Below are 18,440 nucleotides of genomic sequence, written 5' to 3'. Positions count from 1 at the left end.
ATTCTTCTGCATGTTGACCTCCAGTTGAACCAGCACCATTTGCTGAAAATGCTGTCTTTTTTTCCATTTGATGGTTTTGGCTCCTTTGTCAAAAATCAAGTGACCATAGGTGTGTGGGTTCATTTCTGGGTCTTCAATTCTATTCCATTGGTCTATCTGTCTGTCTCTGTACCAATACCATGTAGTTTTTATCACTATTGCTCTGTAATACTGCTTGAGTTCAGGGATAGTGATTCCCCCTGAAGTCCTTTTATTGTTGAGGATAGTTTTAGTTATCCTGGGTTTTTTGTTATTCCAGATGAATTGGCAAATTGTTCTGTCTAAGGCTTTGAAGAATTGCATTGGTATTTTGATGGGGATTGCATTGAATTTGTAGATTGCTTTTGGTAAAATGGCCATTTTTACTGTATTAACCCTGCCAATCCATGAGCATGGGAGATCTTTCCATCTTCTGAGGTCTTCTTCAATTTCTTTCTTCAGAGGCTTGAAGTTCTTATTGTACAGATCTTTTACTTGCTTGGTTAAAGTCACTCCGAGGTATTTTATATTATTTGGGATGTTTATGAATGGTGTCGTTTCCCTAATTTCTTTCTCGACTCGTTTCGTTTTTGTTTAGAGGAAGGCTACTGATTTATTTGAGTTAATTTTATACTCAGCCACTTTGCTGAAGGTGGTTATCAGCTTTAGTAGTTCTCTCATGGAACTTTTGTAACTTAAATATACTATCATATCGTCTGCAAACAGTGTTATTGTGACTTCTTCTTTTCCAAACTGTATCCCCTTGATCTCCTATTGTTGTCTGACTGCTCTGGCTAGAACTTCAAGAACTATATTGAATAAGTAGGGAGAGAGTGGGCAGCCTTGTCTAGTCCCTGATTTTAGTGGGATTTCTTCAAGTTTCTCTCCATTTAGTTTAATGTTAGTGACTGGTTTGCTGTATATGGCTTTTTCTATGTTTAAGTATGGGCCTTGAGTTCCATTCTTTCCAGGACTTTTATCATGAAGGGATGTTGAATTTTGTCAAATGCTTTCTCAGGATCTAATGAAATTATCATGTGATTTTGTTCTTTCAGTTTGTTTATATAATGGATTATGTAGATGGTTTTCTCTATATTAAACCATCCCTGCATGCCTAAGATGAAGCCAACTTGATCATTATGGATGATTGTTTTGATGTGCTTTTGGATTCCGTTTGCCAGAATTTTATTGAGCATTTTTGCATTGATATTCATAGGGGAAATTAGTCTGAAGTTCTCTTTCTTTGTTGGGTCTTTCTATGGTTTAGGTATAATAGTAATTGTGGCTTCATAGAAGGAATTCAGTAGTGCTCCATCTGTTTCAATTTTGTGGAATAGTTTGGATAGTTTTGGTATGAGGTCTGCTATGAAGGTCTAATAGAATTCTACACTAAACCAATCTGGACCTGGGCACTTTTTGGTTGGGTGACGTTTAATGACTGCTTCTATTTCTTTAGGAGTTATGGGTTTGTTTAAATGGTTTATCTGTTCCTGATTGAACTTTGATACCTGGTATCTGTCTAGGAAATTTTCCATTTCCTGCAGATTTTCAAGTTTTGTTGAATATAGGCTTTTGTAGTAGGATCTGATGATTATTTTGAATTTCCTCTGATTGTGTAATTATGTCACCCTTTTTGTTTCTGATTGTGTTAATTCGTACACACTTTCTATGTCCTCTCGTTAGTTTGGCTAAGGGTTTATCTCTCTTGTTGATTTTCTTTTTTTTTTTTTTTTTTTTTTTTTTAGTGTAGAATCGAGTTTATTCAGCGTATGGGGAGGGGAGTCAAGAGGATAGAAGAAGCAGAGAAAGGCACACAGAGAGAGGGGAGGGAGGGGAGGAGAGGGGAGGGGAGGAGAGAAGTAGAGAAATAGAGGCCAGCCATGAGCCTGGGGAGGGGAGGGGGAGGGCGCGAGGACAGAGCAGGAGCAGGAAGACAAGAGCAAGATTGGAGCAAGAGCAAACCAACTTTTGGTTCTGTTGATGCTTTCTATGGTCCTTTTTGTTTCTACTTGGTTGATTTCAGCTCTGAGTTTGATTATTTCCTGCCTTCTACTCCTCCTGGATGTATTTGCTTCTTTTTGTTCTAGAGCTTCTAGGTGTGCTGTCAAGCTGCTGACATATGCTCTCTCCTGTTTCTTTCTGCAGGGACTCAGAGCTATGAGTTTTCCTCTTAGCACAACTTTCATTGTGTCCCATAAGTTTGGGTATGTTGTACGTTCATTTTCATTAAATTCTGCAAAGACTTTAATTTCTTTCTTTATTTCTTCCTTGACCAGGTTATCATTGAGTAGAGCATTGTTCAACTTCCATGTATATATGGGTGTTCTTCCCTTATTGTTATTGGAGACCAGCTTTAGCCCGTGGTGCTCTGATAGGATGCATAAGATGGTTTCTATCTTTCTGTATTTGTTAAGGCCAGTTTTATGACCAATTATATAGTCAATTTTGGATAAAGTACCATGAGGTGGTGAGAAGAATGTATATCTGTCTGCTTTACGATAGAATGTTCTATAAATATCTGTTAAGTGCATTTGTTTCATGACTTCTCTTAGTCTGGCTATGTCTCTGTTTAAATTCTGTTTCCATGACCTATCCATTGATGAGAGTGGGGTGTTGAAATCTCCTACTATTATTGTGTGAGGTGCAATGTGTGTTTTGAGCTTTAGTAAGGTTTCTTTTACGTATGTAGGTGCCCTTGTATTTGGAACATAGATATTTAGAATTGAGAGTTCAACTTGGTGGATATTTACTTTGATGAATATGAAGTGTACTTCCTTATCTTTTTTGATAACTTTTGGTTGAAAATCGATTTTATTCGATATTAGATGGCTAGTCCAGCTTGCTTCTTCAAACCATTTGCTTGGAAAGTTGTTTTCCAGCCTTTCACTATGAGGTAGTGTCTGTCTTTGTCTCTGAGGTGTGTTTCCTGTATGCAGCAGAATGCAGGGTCCTCATTGCTTATTCAGTTTGTTAATCTATGTCTTTTTATTGGGGAGTTGAGACCATTGATTTTGAGAGATATTAAGGAATAGTCTTTATTGCTTCCCGTTTTATTCATATTTAGATGTGTGGTTATGTTTGTATACTTCTTCTCTTGGTTTTGTTGCGAAAGTGATTAGTTTCTTGCTTTTTCTAGAGTGTAGCTTGCCTCCTTATTTTGGGCTTTACCATTTATTATCCTTCTTAGAGCTGGATTTGTAGAAAGATATTGTGTAAATTTGGTTTTGTCATGGAATATCTTGGTTTCTCCGTCTATGTTAATTGAGAGATTTGCAGGATACAGTAGCCTGGGCTGGCATTTTTGTTCTCTTAGGGTCTGTATGACATCTGTCCAGGATCTTCTGGCTTTCATAGTCTCTGGCGAAAAGTCTGGTGTGGTTCTCATAGCTCTGCCTTTATGTTACTTGACCTTTTCCCTTACTGCTTTTAATATTCTTTCTTTGTTTTGTGCATTTGGTGTTTTGACTACTATGTGATGGGAGGTGTTTCTCTTCTGGTCCAATCTATTTGGAGTTCTTTAGGCTTCTTGAATGTTTATGGGCATCTCTTTCTTTAGGTTAGGGAAGCTTTCTTCTATGATTTTGTTGAAGTTATTTACTGGTCCTTTGAGCTGGAATCTTCACTCTCTTCTATACCTATTATCCTTAGATTTGATCTTCTCATTGAGTCCTGGATTTCCTATATGTTTTGGACCAGTTGCTTTTACTGTTTTACACTATCTTTGACTGTTGTGTCAATGATTTCTATGGAATCTTCTTCTCCTGAGATTCTCTCTTCTATCTCTTGTATTCTGTTCTTGTTTCTTGTATCTACTGTTCCTTGTCTCTTCCTTTGGTTTTCTATATGCAGGGTTGTTTCTCTGTGTTCTTTCTACATTTCTTCTATTTCCATTTTTACTTCCTTCAACTGTTTGACTGTGTTTTCCCGGAATTCTTTCAGGGATTTTTGTGATTCCTCTTTGTAGGCTTCTACTTGTTTATGTTTTCCTACGTTTCTCTAAGTAGTTCTTCATGTCTTTCTTGAAGTCGTCCTTCATCATGTTCAATTGTGACTTTAAATCTAGATTTTGCTTGTATTTTTGGATATTCAGTGTTTGCTTTGGTGGGAGAACTGGGCTCCGATGATGCCATGCCGTCTTGGTTTCTGTTGCTTGGTTTCCTGTGCTTGCCTCTCACATCAGATTGTCTCTGGTGTTACTTTGATCTGCTATTTCTGACAGTGGCTAGACTGTCCTATAGGCCTGTGTGTCAGGAGTGCTGTAGACCTGTTTTTCTGTTTTCTTTCAGCCAGTTATGAGAACAGAGTGTTCTGCTTTCGGGTGTGTAGTCTTTCCTGTCTACTGGTCTTCAGTTGTTTCTTTGGGCCTGTGTCGTCTTGAGTCCATTAGGCAGGTCGCTTGGAGCAGAAAAGTTGGTCTTACCTGTGGTCCCGTGGCTCAAGTTGCTCATGGGGGCTCCTTTTGAGCTCTCTGTGAGGGCGGCAACCAGGAGGGCCTGTGCTGCCTTTTCTGGGTGCCCCCGTGTCCCGGGGTCCCAGATGGTGTTAGGTGTTTTTCTCTGGAGTCAGAAATGTTGGCAGAGTGTAGTCTCTTCTGGCTTCTCAGGTGTGTCTCTCTTCTCGACTCTTTATATTTTTAAGAAGATTTTTGAAGTCTTTGTATTAACAGGAGAGTACAACCATGAAAACTTTTCTTATAAATGTTTCCATTTTTCTGTAGCAAGCTCAGGCCAAAAGCAGGTGCTTCTGTATTCAAGTTCTACACAATTTCCATGACTAATGAATTAGAAATATTCTTATTATTTGATATGTGTGGTCTATGTTGTCCCAGATTATGAGATTACTAGTGGTGTCTGTGGTGACCTAAAACTAAAGAACCATCTTCCTTTTGTTAAACATCTCCAAAGCTTCCTTAACTTTAACAAAGAAACAGGTTTTTGGGGGGATCAGATGAAATCTTGAGTGAATGGCTTTTGTTGACATGAACACAGAAATATCAAGGGCCTCAGTGCTTCAGACCCATAGAAATGACAAATCTCTCTTAGATGGAGGCTTAAGTAGTGACAAAGCCTTCCTCTGGTCTCTAATGATGGATAATAATTGACCATTAACTAAAATCAGTTTAAGCAAAAACTATCAACTATAACTTCTTCCTCCCAGATGGTTATAGCCTGAATAGTTCTCTTGCAAAGATCTTACACTGATACTAAATATGCCTCTTTCTAGTGTTGTACATCATAAATATGCTGAGTTTCAAGGTTGCTTAGTAGGTGTCCTCCCTCAGAGAGTGCAAAACCCTTTTGATCACAGCTTTCCTTATAGGTGTAATGTCTGTCATTTCTTCTGGTTTGTTTTCTCTTCATGCCCACACAGCTGCAGTCAGGTTTCTAGCACCAAACCATGTAGAATACAACACAAGCTCTTTGATCACTTCTTTAAAGCAAATATTTATTTTCCTTTAAAAAGGAAACTTTTTATTGATTATTTGTGAATTTCACATCATACCCCAGAATCCCAGTCATCTCTCCATGCTTTCCCATCTACCTTCTGCATTACAACCTCTTCCCCAATAGAAAAAGATATTTCATCATGGGAATCACACAGAAAACCCTTTTGTTCATGCATCTTTACTTGCAATTAGTAATGGGTCTGGATTGAGGTCTCTGGCTTCTGCTATATTAGATCGTCAGTAGGACTCCTCTGGGGTATCTTATTGTTCCCTGTATCATGGAGATCCTGCAGCTTTAAATCTATAGGACTGGCCCCTTTACATACTCCATGAGTCATAGATGGGGTAGATGCTGAGATGGGCTAAGTCTGAGCCTGGATTGGGCCAGGATGGTAGCTGAGTTGGTCAGCCTGTCAGCTCTTTTCTACCCACACTGTCAGGGCAAGTTCTGCAGCTCTGTTTTACCAGCTCACCCAATGCTGCAGGTGGCAAAGCATAATGACAGCTTTCCTACTCTCATGTCTTTGGAGCCAGGTCACTTGCTTAGTGCCCATGTCACCAGGCCCATCTATAAGTCTTTTTTAACCAATATCATTTAATAATTTTCTCCTCAACCTACCCAACTCATATTTTGTCACTGTCAGTCTTTCAAATAAGAACCCCTAGTCCCCTAAAACCACAAATTGAAACTCAAAACAGAAAAGACCTAATAAGATAAAACATATCAAATACCTTTCTCTCTCTCTCTCTCTCTCTCTCTCTCTCTCTCTCTCTCTCTCTCTCTCTCTCTTTCTCTCTCTCTCATGTGTATCCAACTTATTCCTTAGAGGGTAATTGATATACCAAATTACACTCTGAGAAAAGTCATTTCCCCTTTGCCAGTGGGTATCAATTAAATTAGCTTCTTGGGTAGAGCTTGAACTTCATGTGCATTTACTCCTCTCAGCATTGAGACCCTATCTAGCTTGAACCTGTGCAGCTCTTATGTATGCTGCTGCAGTCTCTGGGAATTCCTCAGTCCTCTTGTATCTGCGAGATATCATTTGCTTATACACCATTTCTTGCTTGTACAACCTTTCCCACTTTTTTCTTATAGATTACTTGAGAGATAAGGATTCAGATGATATTCCATTAAGGTCTGAGTGCTTCAGTGCAGTCTCTGTAGTGTCCAGTTGTGGTTCCTTGTGTTAATTCCTATATACTATAAAATGAAGATTCTCCAATGTGTGTCATGTGAGGCACATAATTAAGAGTATAGCAGGTTGTTATTCGGAGTCATTTTATTACTATTTTCTTTTAGCATAATGATAGTATTACCCTTTCTCCGGGACCCATGACTTATATAGTCTCAGGTCATGACCAGTTTAGCACTACCAGACACTTCTTCCATCCATACTAGATGATAAATCCAAATTAAAAAAAACATGATTGGTTACTCAGAATTAAAATTATGCTACTATTTCTTCAGTGCAACTTGTATGCAGATTTCTGTGGTAGGCAGGGTTTTCAGTTGGGAAATATTGCTGATTACTTTTCTCCTACAGGAACATGCAGACTACCTTCCTGCATCATTAACAGTAGTGAATGGTCATGAAGCTTCTAGCTAGGTACCAACTTCACTCTGTGTTCACACAGTGTAGTGTCTTCAGCAATCAGTACCTTCAGGTAATGCAGAGCAGTCAGTAGCCTTGGCAAGAGTTTGTGACATTTGGGAGGTTTCAATTATTTCTTATAAATCAATTATTTTCTATGCTAATATGAATGATAGTTACATTTAATGGAAATTTATTTGAAGAATAAAGATAGGAGATGGTGCTAGAGTTAGTGTACTTACTTAGGGCATGTGTAAGGGTCTGAGTTCAATCATAGTACTACCAAAAAAAAAAAAAAAGAAAAAAGAAAGACAAAAAGGTGCTTTTTGTTGTTATTCGAAATCTTGCATCAAAATGTATAGATATTAGATGCACATATGTATTACATATATGCAAAAATATTTTACTCAAATATCCTTAAAATCTTTCTTTTATCACAGTGTCACTGGAAGTCTAAGCAGTTTAAAAAGTTACCAGGAAAATTGGTGTCCCTGCTCAAGGCTTTTTTTTTTCATTAACAAATAATTTGTACTTGGATCCAGGATGAATCTTGAGGATAATTTTAATAAAGTGAAAAAGAAAAACTACAAGGAAAACAAGCTGAGAATGTTCTCACTGGATGGAAATAAGAACATAGAACAGAGCAAATCACAGCTTTTGAGTTAAGCATGGAGGTCAGCAATGAATATGGGCTAAGCAGCTGCTTACCAAAGTAAAGTGGAATGGAGAAGAGGAGTAAGAATGCCCAGCATTCTGCAAAGATGCCTAGTCAATGGCTAATATTGGAATTAAAATAGAATACAAAAAAAGAAGAGTAAGTTATATTTCTTGTAGTAATCCAGGAAAGGGCAGACTATCACTGTCAAATGAGTAGTTCTGTAATGGCTGAGTTCTGAGAATGAAAAGGACTTTGTGTCATATAAAGGGTAACTATTTTTTCAGTCTCCTCAGTATGGCTTCAGGTAAATCAGTTTCCTTGAGGGACGGTCTCTACTGGCGATTATTATTTAGATTTAGGAATAATGTTTAAGTCTGAGGTAGCTTGTAATATTTGGTCATCACTCAAGGCCAGAGGTAGAGTTCATTCTTGTATACAGAGGATATAGGTTTCTCTTTATGTGACACAACAGAGCCCATGTAAGACTACTGTCCACCATCTCCCCTGGGTCATATAGAACTATACCAAAGTGATGAGGAACAGAATAAGATCATTTAAAAATTAATAAGCTTGATTTTTACTGTATTATATGAAAAATGGGACATTAGTTTCATATAAAAATAGCAATCCATTCCAAAACAGCTGTCTTTACATGTATTCTCAGTGCTGTTTTTACTTTATTTTATTTTCATTATGGATGACGATTTAGGACTTCTGATTCTGAATTTGTCTTCCCAACTGGATTGTCATGTAACTTTTGATAGTCATTTAATATAGATACACAGACACAGACACAGACACAGACACAGACACACACACACACACACACACACACACACACACACACACACACACACACAGTAACAGTCCAAAATGCATAGCAAAAATATATAGAAAAATCTCTCAGTGCATTTGCATTTGTTTTTTCTGTTTAATTATTATTAGTAAAGATTTTGAAATTTTCTAAGGAGAAGTTTTATATAGTGATAAATCCCAATTCATTTTATGAACCCCCAGTGAAGGTGATTGTTGGGGGGAGGGTGGTAATGGGGGGAGGATGGGGAGGGGAACACCAATATAGAAGAGGAGGGGGAGGGGGAGGGGTTGGGGGATGTTGGCCAAGAAACCGGGAAAGGGAATAACAATCAAAATGTAAAAAAGAAATGCCCAAGTTAATAAAGTTGGGGAAAAAAAAGGAATTATTAGCCTATCTGGTTCCAGTTTCAAAAAGATGTATAGAGTTCCAGCTCTTTATTAACTTTCTTTGTGAAGTAAATAAGAGCAGTTAAGGCTAAAAGTACGATATTACAGATTTTATTCAGAGGAAGCCAAATGGCCAATTACATAGGAAGCGTAGGAATTTAACTCAATACAAGCCTATTTATTGCAGGGCTTAGAAAATGTTGCCTTATTATCTACTATTCCTGGCATTTCTTTAATAACACAGTATATATTAGACTCAAATACAGTATTTCCTTCTCTACCTACACTTTTTATGAGGTTATTTAGTCTATAAATTACTTATTTCATGTGGGGTCACTGAATGGTGTGCAACAGCTTGTACATGGAGATTAGAAATTACTGTTATTATAATTTTTTTCCTTTTGAAGGGTCTCCTAGTAATAAAGAACTACAGATGTTAGGTAACTTGCTTTCTCTGTGGTAGTATTTAGAAAGGGCACTGGGTAGCCATTATAATGCTGTCAAATCTCACTTGAGAGGAGTTAGTTTTTGGATATAATTCAGTTAAGACATGGTATTTGAAACCCATTAATAATTCTTGAATTCTATCTAAAAGTAAAAAAAAATTATGATGAAGACTGAGCTGGATATATATTGTTCTTACAGAAAACTTAAAAATAAATGACCGATCTCTGATTTTTATGACCAATAAGCTTTAGTTAAAACAAGGTGAATAAATAAATAGCAGGGAATGATGATATGAGGGTTGTTTGGAAGACTCTCAGTCCCTATAATATGCTCCACACACTGTCCACTGAAGGAACATTTCACAAACCATGTTTTTAGGCTTTGATGTTGGTGAGTCTTTATTCATCTTAGGAGAAATATTCTTGGAAATATTGACAATGAACATAACTCACAAAATATGGAAGGTAGATTTTAGAATTTTGTTAGTAGCTGAATAGAGAGGAGGACTACCAGTCTCACCATACTGAACAGGAGAAGGTTTTCAAAGACTGTGAGTGACAGGCAAGAAAAGAACAACTGCTCAATTGTCCCTAGGAGCCTCCTTGTCCACAGGTTCATAGGGTGTCTATTTCAGGTTTTAAAGCTTCTTCTGGTTATTGTTCTATTGTTAATGTATTGTTCTTTGATGATATTGAAATCTCTGTGTACAAATTATCTGGTAGCTGTGTGACCAAAATTTTCCTTATCTGGTAGTCCAACATTTATTATATTAGTTGATTTTTGTTTCTGTGTTAAAGTGTTGGATGAAACCAACTAAACAAAGAAATATTTACTTATGCTCATAGAATCTACAGTGGCAGACAAGGCAGGATGACAGAAATTTAAACTGGTTGGTCACATTGTATTCACATTCATGCAGGGGAAGGAGAAGAAGGGGAAAAGAGAAATGGGGAGAGAAGAAGGGTCTAGGAAAAGAAAGGGACAGGAAGAGGGAAATGGAGATGGAGAGAGGGAATGGAAAACAAGAAGAGAAAGGAGAGGGAAGTGGAGAGGGAGAGGGAGAGTAAGAGAGAGAGAGAACATTTTCTCAAGTTCCCTTAATAATTTTTTCTTAATTAATTTCAGGATCCTAGCCCCAACGCTCGTGATACCCACATTTATGATGGGTTTTCTAACCTTCCAAGTTTCCTCACTTGTGCATGCCCAGAGGTTTGGTTCCAAGTTGACTCTCTTAGCATAAATAGGACATAGTATTTCTTGTATATATAGCAAGTACATAATAGTATAATTCTATCACCATATCATGGTGTTAATTGTCATAATATTTTTCTCTACAACTAACAAAATATGTCCTATAACATAAAGGATTTTAATTGCTGTTAAAAACTGTTTATGTCAGAGTTGTCCAGAAACATGGAAATAATGAAACCAGGAGTGTAATTGAATCCACAGTAGGGCTTGGTTTGAAGAACTCTGATGCCTGAGGGCAGAGGAAGGTGAGTAACCCAGCTCAAGAGAAGAGCATGAACTCTTGTGTTTTCTCCACTTTGTTCTCTTTCTCCATCAATAGATTATACAGTGTCATTTTACATTGGTGAAATTGATCTACCTTACTCAATCTACCAATGCCAGTATTAGGTTTTTTAGAAGGATCGCCCTAAATACAATCAGAAAAGAATGTTCTGAATGTTATTTGGTTAACATTTATTCTAGTCACAATTCCAAATATAATTAGAGAGATAAGATAGTACTGTCCTGATAGGCTCTTTTTTTCCCCTTTTCTTCTTTTTTAAGTATTTTTGATTGGTTATTTTGTTTATTTACATTTGAAATGCTATCCCCTTCCAGGTTGGTTTTCTAACCAAAAAATCCCACAAACAATCTGCTTTCATCCAGCCTCCACAAGGGTGCTTCGCACCCACCCCCACCAATCCTGCCCCACTGCCCTAGCATTCCACTGTGATGGAGCATTAAGCCTTCACAGGACCAAGGGCTTCCCCTTTCTTTGATGCCCAAAAAGGCCATCCTCTGCTACATATGTAGCTAGAGCCGTGGGTCCATCCATGTGTATTCTTTGGTTGGTGGTTTAGTCCCTGGAAGCTTGGGGGTGTCTGGTGATATTGTTGTTCTTCCTATGGGTTCCTTGAACGCCTTCAGTCTGTCCCCTAACTACTCCGTTGTGGTCTCCCTGCTCAGTCCAAAGGTTGGGTTCAAGCATCCTCATCTGTCTCTGTAAGGCTCTCTCTGAGCCTCTCAAGAAACACCCATATCAGGCTCCTGTCTACTGTTTGTCCCTGTATTTCCACTAGACAGGAGTAATTATCGGTTAGAAGTCTGAGAAGGCTTTGGGCCCCATCACTCAATCAAGGCTGTACCCTAACCTCTGGATATAGTCTCTGCAGGTTCGCTCTCCCCTTTGTTGGATATTTCAGCTAATGTCATTCCTGATGGATACTGGGAGCCTCTTCCTTTCCTGGCATCTGGGACTTTTTGTTGTCTGCCCCAGTTCCCCATTGCTCATTGCTACATACCTCTGCTCAATTTCCTGACTCTCTGTATATTTCCCCTTCTCCTCCCAAAACTGATCCTGTCCCTCTTTTTCTTCTCCCCCTCTTCTCTTCCTCCAAAGTCCTGCCCATCCTCTACCTCCAGTGATTATTTTGTTCTCCCTTCTAAGTAGGACTGAGGCATCCACACTTTGGTCTTCCTTCTTCTTGAGCTTCATACAGTCTGTGAGTTATATCATGGGTATTGCAAGCTTTTTTCCTAATATCTAGTTACTAGTGAGTATATAACTTGTGTTCTTTTGTGACGGTATTACCTCACTCAGGATATTTTCTAGTCCCGTCTATCTGCAAGCAAATTTCATGAAGTCATTGTTTTTAATTTCCATTGTGGAAATGTACCACATTTTTTGTATCCATTCCTCTGTTGAGGAACATCTGTGCTGTTTTCTGATTCTGGCTATGATAAATAAGGCTGTTATGAACATAGTGGAGCATGTGTCCTTGCTATATGTTGGGGCATCTTTTAGGTATATGCCAAGGAATGGTATAGCTGGGTCTTCAGGTAGTAATATGTCCAATTTTTGGGGGAATCTCTGGACAGATTTTCAGAGTAGTTCTACCAGCTTACAATCCCACCAACAATGGAAGCATGTTCCTCTTTCTCTACATCTTTGCCAGCATCTGTTGTCACCTGAGTTTTTGACCTTAGCCATTCTGACTGATATAAATTGGAATCTCAGGGTCATTTTGATTTATATTTCCTTAATGAGTAAGGATGTTGAACATTTCTTTAAGTGCTTCTTAGCCATGTGAGATTCCTCAGTTGAGAATTCTTTGTTAGGCTCTGTACCCCAATTTCAATAGGGTTATTTACATCTCTGGAGTCTAATTTCTTGAGTTCTTTGTTTATTTTGAAATTACTCCTCTTTCAGATATAGGGTTGATAAAGAACTTTTCCCAAAGTATGGGTTGTCATTTTGTCCTAATGACATAGCAGGTGCTTTTCAATTTTATGAGGTCTCATTTGTCAATATTTAGTTTTAGGGTATAAGCCATTTGTGTTCTGTTCAGAAAAATTTCCCCAGTGCCTATGTGTTCAAGACTCTTCCCTATACTCTCTTCTATTAGTTTTAGTGTATCTGGTTTTATGTGGAGGTCCCTGTTCCACATGGACTTGAGCTTTGTAGAAGGAGATAAGAATAGGTCAATTTGCATTCTTCCACATGCTGACCTCCACTTAAGCCAGCACCATTTGTTGAATATGCTGTCTTTTTTCCATTGGATGGTTTTAGCTTCTTTGTCAAAGATCAAGTGACTAGAGGTGTGTGGGTTTACTTCTGGATCTTCAGTTATATTCTATTGATGTACATGGCTATCTCTGTACCAATACCTTTGTTATTGTTATTGTTGTTGTTGTTTTGTTTTGTTTTAAATCACTATTGCTCTGTAGTTTAGCTTGAGCTCAGAGATAGATGGTATTCCCTTATAAGTTCTCTTGTTGAGAATAGTTTTCGCTATCCTGGGTTTTTTGTTTTTCCAAATAAATTTGAGAATTGCTCTCTCTAACACTGTGAAAAAATATTTTGGAATTTTGATAAGGATTGCATTGAATCAGTAGATTGCTTTTGGTAAGATGGCCATTTTTACTATGTTAATTTTGCTGATCCATGAGTATGGAATATCTATCCATCTTCAGAGATCTTCAATTTCTTCAGAGACTTGACGTTCTTGTCATATAGATATTTCACTTGCTTGTTAGTGTCATACAAAGGTATTTTATATTATTTGTTACATTTGGGAAGGTGTCATTTCCTCAATTTCTTTCTCAACCTGTTAATTTTTTAGTAGAGGAAGGCTACTGATTTGTTTGAGTTAATTTTATACTCAATCACTTTGCCGAAGTTGTTTATCAGGCTTGGTTGTTTTCTCGTGGAAATTGTGGGGTCATGTAAGTATACCATCATATCATCTGCAAATAGTGATATTTTGACTCCTTACTTTCCAATTTGTATTCATTTGGCCTCCTTTTATTGTCTAATTGCTCTGGCTAAAACTTTGATTACTCTATTGAATAGATAGTGAGAGAGTAGACAGCCTTGTCTAGTCCCTCATTTTAGTGGGATTACTTCAAGTTTCTCTCCATTTAGCTTGATGTTGGCTACTGGTTTGCTTTATATTACTTTTACTATGTTTTGGTCTGGAATTTGACTTCTGTTTTTTCCAAAACTTTTAACATGAAGGGGTTGTTGAATTTTGACAAATTATTTCTTAGCATCAAATGAGATGATCATGTGTTTGTTTTTTTTCTTTGAGTTTGTGTATTTAGTAGATTAAGTTGATAGATTTTTATATATTGACCCATCCTTGCATTCTGCGGTTGAAGGATACTTGATCATGGTGAATGATTGTTTTGATGTGTTCTTTGATTTGATTTGTTAGAATTTTATTGAATATTTCTTACTTTTTCATAACAACAAATATAGTTAAACTCTGATATACCAGGCAGCATCTTTTGGCTTTCTCTCAGTAGCCAGTGTCATGGAAGTTTACATATTCTAATGAAATGGAAAGAAGTATTTGATAATTATCTGAAGCACAGACCAATGCAGAATAAATACATCCAATAAAAATTTTGTAATAGTTTCTAGAGATGAATGACACTTTAAAAATATTCTCATATAATTCAAGTTGTTTCAAAGTTATTCTGAAGTTGGTTATTTTTCATGGCCTCCCACATCTGTTTTCAATGTAATCAGAAAATAACATTAGGTGAAACATTTATTTCTCTACTACTACTTTTGGGTAGCAGATTGATTTCTTTGACCTTGACTAATAGATTAGGAAGATAAAACATCATTTGATAAAGTAACAGGCTTCAATGGTTTATCTGCTTTGGAAAACAAAGGATTCTCAAAATTTTGCAGTTGAAAGGATCACTATGCCTCATCAAAGAATCACTGCTTTTAGCTTCACTTTGTAAAGCTGTATATGTCTTTCTTCAAATAAAATCTATGTCAAAGTCCTAAATGTAAAAGACATAAAAGAGCAGGTTTGCTCATTGAGATGAAGAATAGGCAGCCACTCCAGCTCTGGTCCCCTGGTGACTATAAGGGAACCCTCGGCTTTCCTGAAAGCAAGACCTTAAATTTCCTAGCCAAATTCAAGCCCTCCATGTCACATTTGATGAGTTATGGACTGGAAAGGTAAAAAGTATTTGATTAAAGTCAGAGAAAGCTATAAAATTGATGCAAGTTTTAGAACCAAAATCTTCAGAAAGCTAAACATATTTTCTTTTCTATAGACAAATTATATTTTGCACTATGAGTACAATAAAGGTTAAACCAGGTCGAGGGCTATTGTCACAGGCCCAGACCACATTTTAATAAGGACACATAGCATGGGAGATATTGTCACAGTCTCTTCAGGAAAGAAAATCTGCCTATTTTCTCTGAACACAAGAGTTCATATTATTCTAGTGTGACAAATACACTTAATTTTTTTGCACATATTCAACTTTCATTGCATTGTTATATCAGCTTCTAGTTCACAGAAATCAAAGTACATTAAAGACTATGTGGCTACACTTTTCTAATTTTGTTTTGCTTTTGTTTTGGTAGGGCAAGGAGGGTCTTCCTCTGTATCTGTGCACTAATAATTTTTTCATGGTCAAATTATACTAAACATCACAGTCAACAAAATGTGGTGAAAGGAAGCAGAATGACACATGTCTAGAGAGTAAGCGGTATTGTAGCATGTGCAACTGCCTGGCATGTGGCTGTTCTGAAAGACAGTTTGAGACTAGTTTCTTGTGTTGGACTCTTGTTTTTTGTTTGTTTGTTTGTTTTTGGTTTTGGTTTTTGGTTTTTGGGTTTTTTGTTTTTATTTATTATTATTTTTGTGTGTGTGTAGCTTCAAATTCAGGATTCCTGTAGCTTTAGTTAGTATTATCCTTTATTATATTAAGGATTGAGATATGTTTATTCAGAAAGCTTTTAAGAGTTTGAAGGCTATTCTAATTTGTAGTACCTATAATTTTACAGTACATTTTATCTTTACCTGAAAAATTTGTCAGATCCTTGTATCTTTGTAGGTTAATCTATCATAAAAAGCTGTACCTTAACTTTTTTTGGTTTAAGTCTTTCTTTCTCTTCGTGTGTGTGTGTGTGTGTGTGTGTGTGTGTGTGTGTTTGTGTGTGTGTGTATGTGTGTGTGTGTGTGTGTGAGAGAGAGAGAGAGAGAGAGAGAGAGAGAGAGATATTTCTGAGACAATATTTCCAAGAGTCATATGCATGCTTTTGAATATTTTAATGTTAAACTTATTCCAATTTATACTTGAAAGCACAGTCTGCATTAGCTCTTCTGAGGTCTTAACAGAGGCCTTTACATCCTCAACTTTGTATTTTAACTGCATTTAATGCCTTTGAGAGAACAAATGATTTAGTGCTTTATCAAGACGCCGGTTATTAATTTGAGAATCTGTTGTTATGCAGGAAGAATAAAGTAAGAATTGAACTGTCAGTTCTAGAAGCCCTTACTCCATTCTACATTTCATTTAACCATTTATTTCTCCTGTTGTAGCATCATACGAAGCCACAGAATGTTGAATATAGCATTGTAATCATATATATTTAAATGCATATGTTTTATTACCTTGGATAATAGTGTTGTTGACCTCTCTGACATTAAGTGATCTTTCTTTTTCCATTGTTTAATCATCCTTTCTGACTTTCTTCTGACTTTTCCAAGAGACTGTGAAGTTTTCTATGCTTTTACTAATAGTTTCCAAGACTCAACAACTATTGGCTCCATCACTTCCTAATGGAAGCACCATGTGGTTTTGGTTTGATTATAGTGACAGCCTGCTGCACTGGTTGCAATAACTGTGAACAAATTGCCTCAAACTTAGTGCCTGATAGAAACAGCAATCAATTGCTTTTATCCTTTATCTTGTGTTTGAAACTGACTTGGTTTAATTAGGCAGTCATCCTCATGACTGATAACAGACGTGGGTGAGCTGAGATTATCTCTAGGGCTCTCTAACATGTCTGAGAGCTGACAGTGATTGTCTTCTGGAACATCATTGTGGGTATTAGGCTTTGTTGTTTACTGTGACTTGGATTCCAAGAAGTCAGTTCCATAGGAGACGACCAGGTAAAAGTTGTATTATCTGGGATAAATTGATCTCAGATACAATAGAGTAACTTTTTATGTTTTAAATTAATTGATTTATCTACTTTACATCCTAATCAATGGTTCTCCCACCTCTCTTTCCTATCCCTCTAACTTACCCACCATCCCCTTCTCTTACTCATCAAAAAAGAAAAGAAGATGAGGTTTCCCAAGGATATCAAACCACTTTGGAATATCAAGCTGTAGTAGAAATTGGCACATCTTCTCTTATTGGGCCTAGCCAAGACAGTCCAGCTGGGGAAAGGAGTCTGTGATGGCTTGCATATGCTTGGCCCAGAGAGTGGCACTACTAGAAGATATGGCTTTGTTGGAGGAAGTGTGTCACTGTAGGAATGGGCTTGAAGACCCTCCTCCTAGCTGCCTGAGGATGCTCAGTGTGCTCCCGGGTTTTTTCAGATAAAGATGTAGAACTCTCAGCTCCTCCTGTACCATGTCTGCCTGGATGCTCTCATGCTTCTGCCTTGATGATAATGGACTGAACCTCTGAACCTGTAAGCCAGCCCAAATTAAATATTGTCCTTTATAAAATTTACATTGGTCATGATGTCAGTTCACAGTGGTAAGTTCCTAACTAAGAGTCCAAAGGCAGGAAACAGAGTCAGAGGCAGTCTATGCTCCTGCTGTTAGGATTCCTATGTGAGGATAAAGCTGCATATATCTTAAATATGTGTAGGGGACCTAGGTCCATCCCATGCATGTTCTATGGTTAGTGGTTCAGTCTCTCTCTTTGAACACATATGGTCCGAGTTTAGTGGATTCTGTTAGTTTTCTTGTGGTGTCACTGACCGCTGTCTCATTCAGTCTTTACCCTTTCTATGATATCTTCTGCCCCTGAGACTCTCTCTTCAATCTCTTGTTTCCTGATTGTGATGCTTACCTCTATGATTCCTGATCTCTTTCCTAGGTTTTCTATCTTCAGGGTTGTCTGTCCCTCTTTGTGATTTCTTTTTTGTTTCTATTTCCATTTTTTGATCTTGGATGGTTTTGTTCAATTCCTTCACCTGTTTGTTTGTCTTTTCCTGTAAATCTTTAGGCGATTTTTGTGTTTCTTCTTTAAGGGCTTCTACCTGTTTACCTGTGTTCTCCTGTAATTCTTTAAGGGAGTTATTTATGTCCTTCTTAAAGTCCTCTATCGTCATCATGAGATGTGACTTTAAAGCCAGGTCTTACTTTTCTGGTATGTTTGGATATCCAGTATTTGCTGTGGTGGGAGAACTGGGCTCTGACTCTGTTTCCTGCTTAGTTTCTGTTGTTTAGGTTTTTGCAACTGCCTTTCACTATCTGGTTTTCTCTGATGTTAATTGGTCTTGCTGTCTCTGGCTAGAGCTTGTCCCTCCTGTGAGCCTCTGAGCCTCTGAGCCTGTGATCTTTGATGTATG

This window comes from Rattus norvegicus, chromosome 6, assembly GCF_021556685.1.
Source record: "Rattus norvegicus strain SHRSP/BbbUtx chromosome 6, alternate assembly SHRSP_T2T, whole genome shotgun sequence".
Taxonomy (NCBI): Eukaryota; Metazoa; Chordata; class Mammalia; order Rodentia; family Muridae; genus Rattus; species Rattus norvegicus.
The sequence above is the reverse complement of the archived record's forward strand: the minus strand, read 5'-3'. Positions refer to the sequence as shown.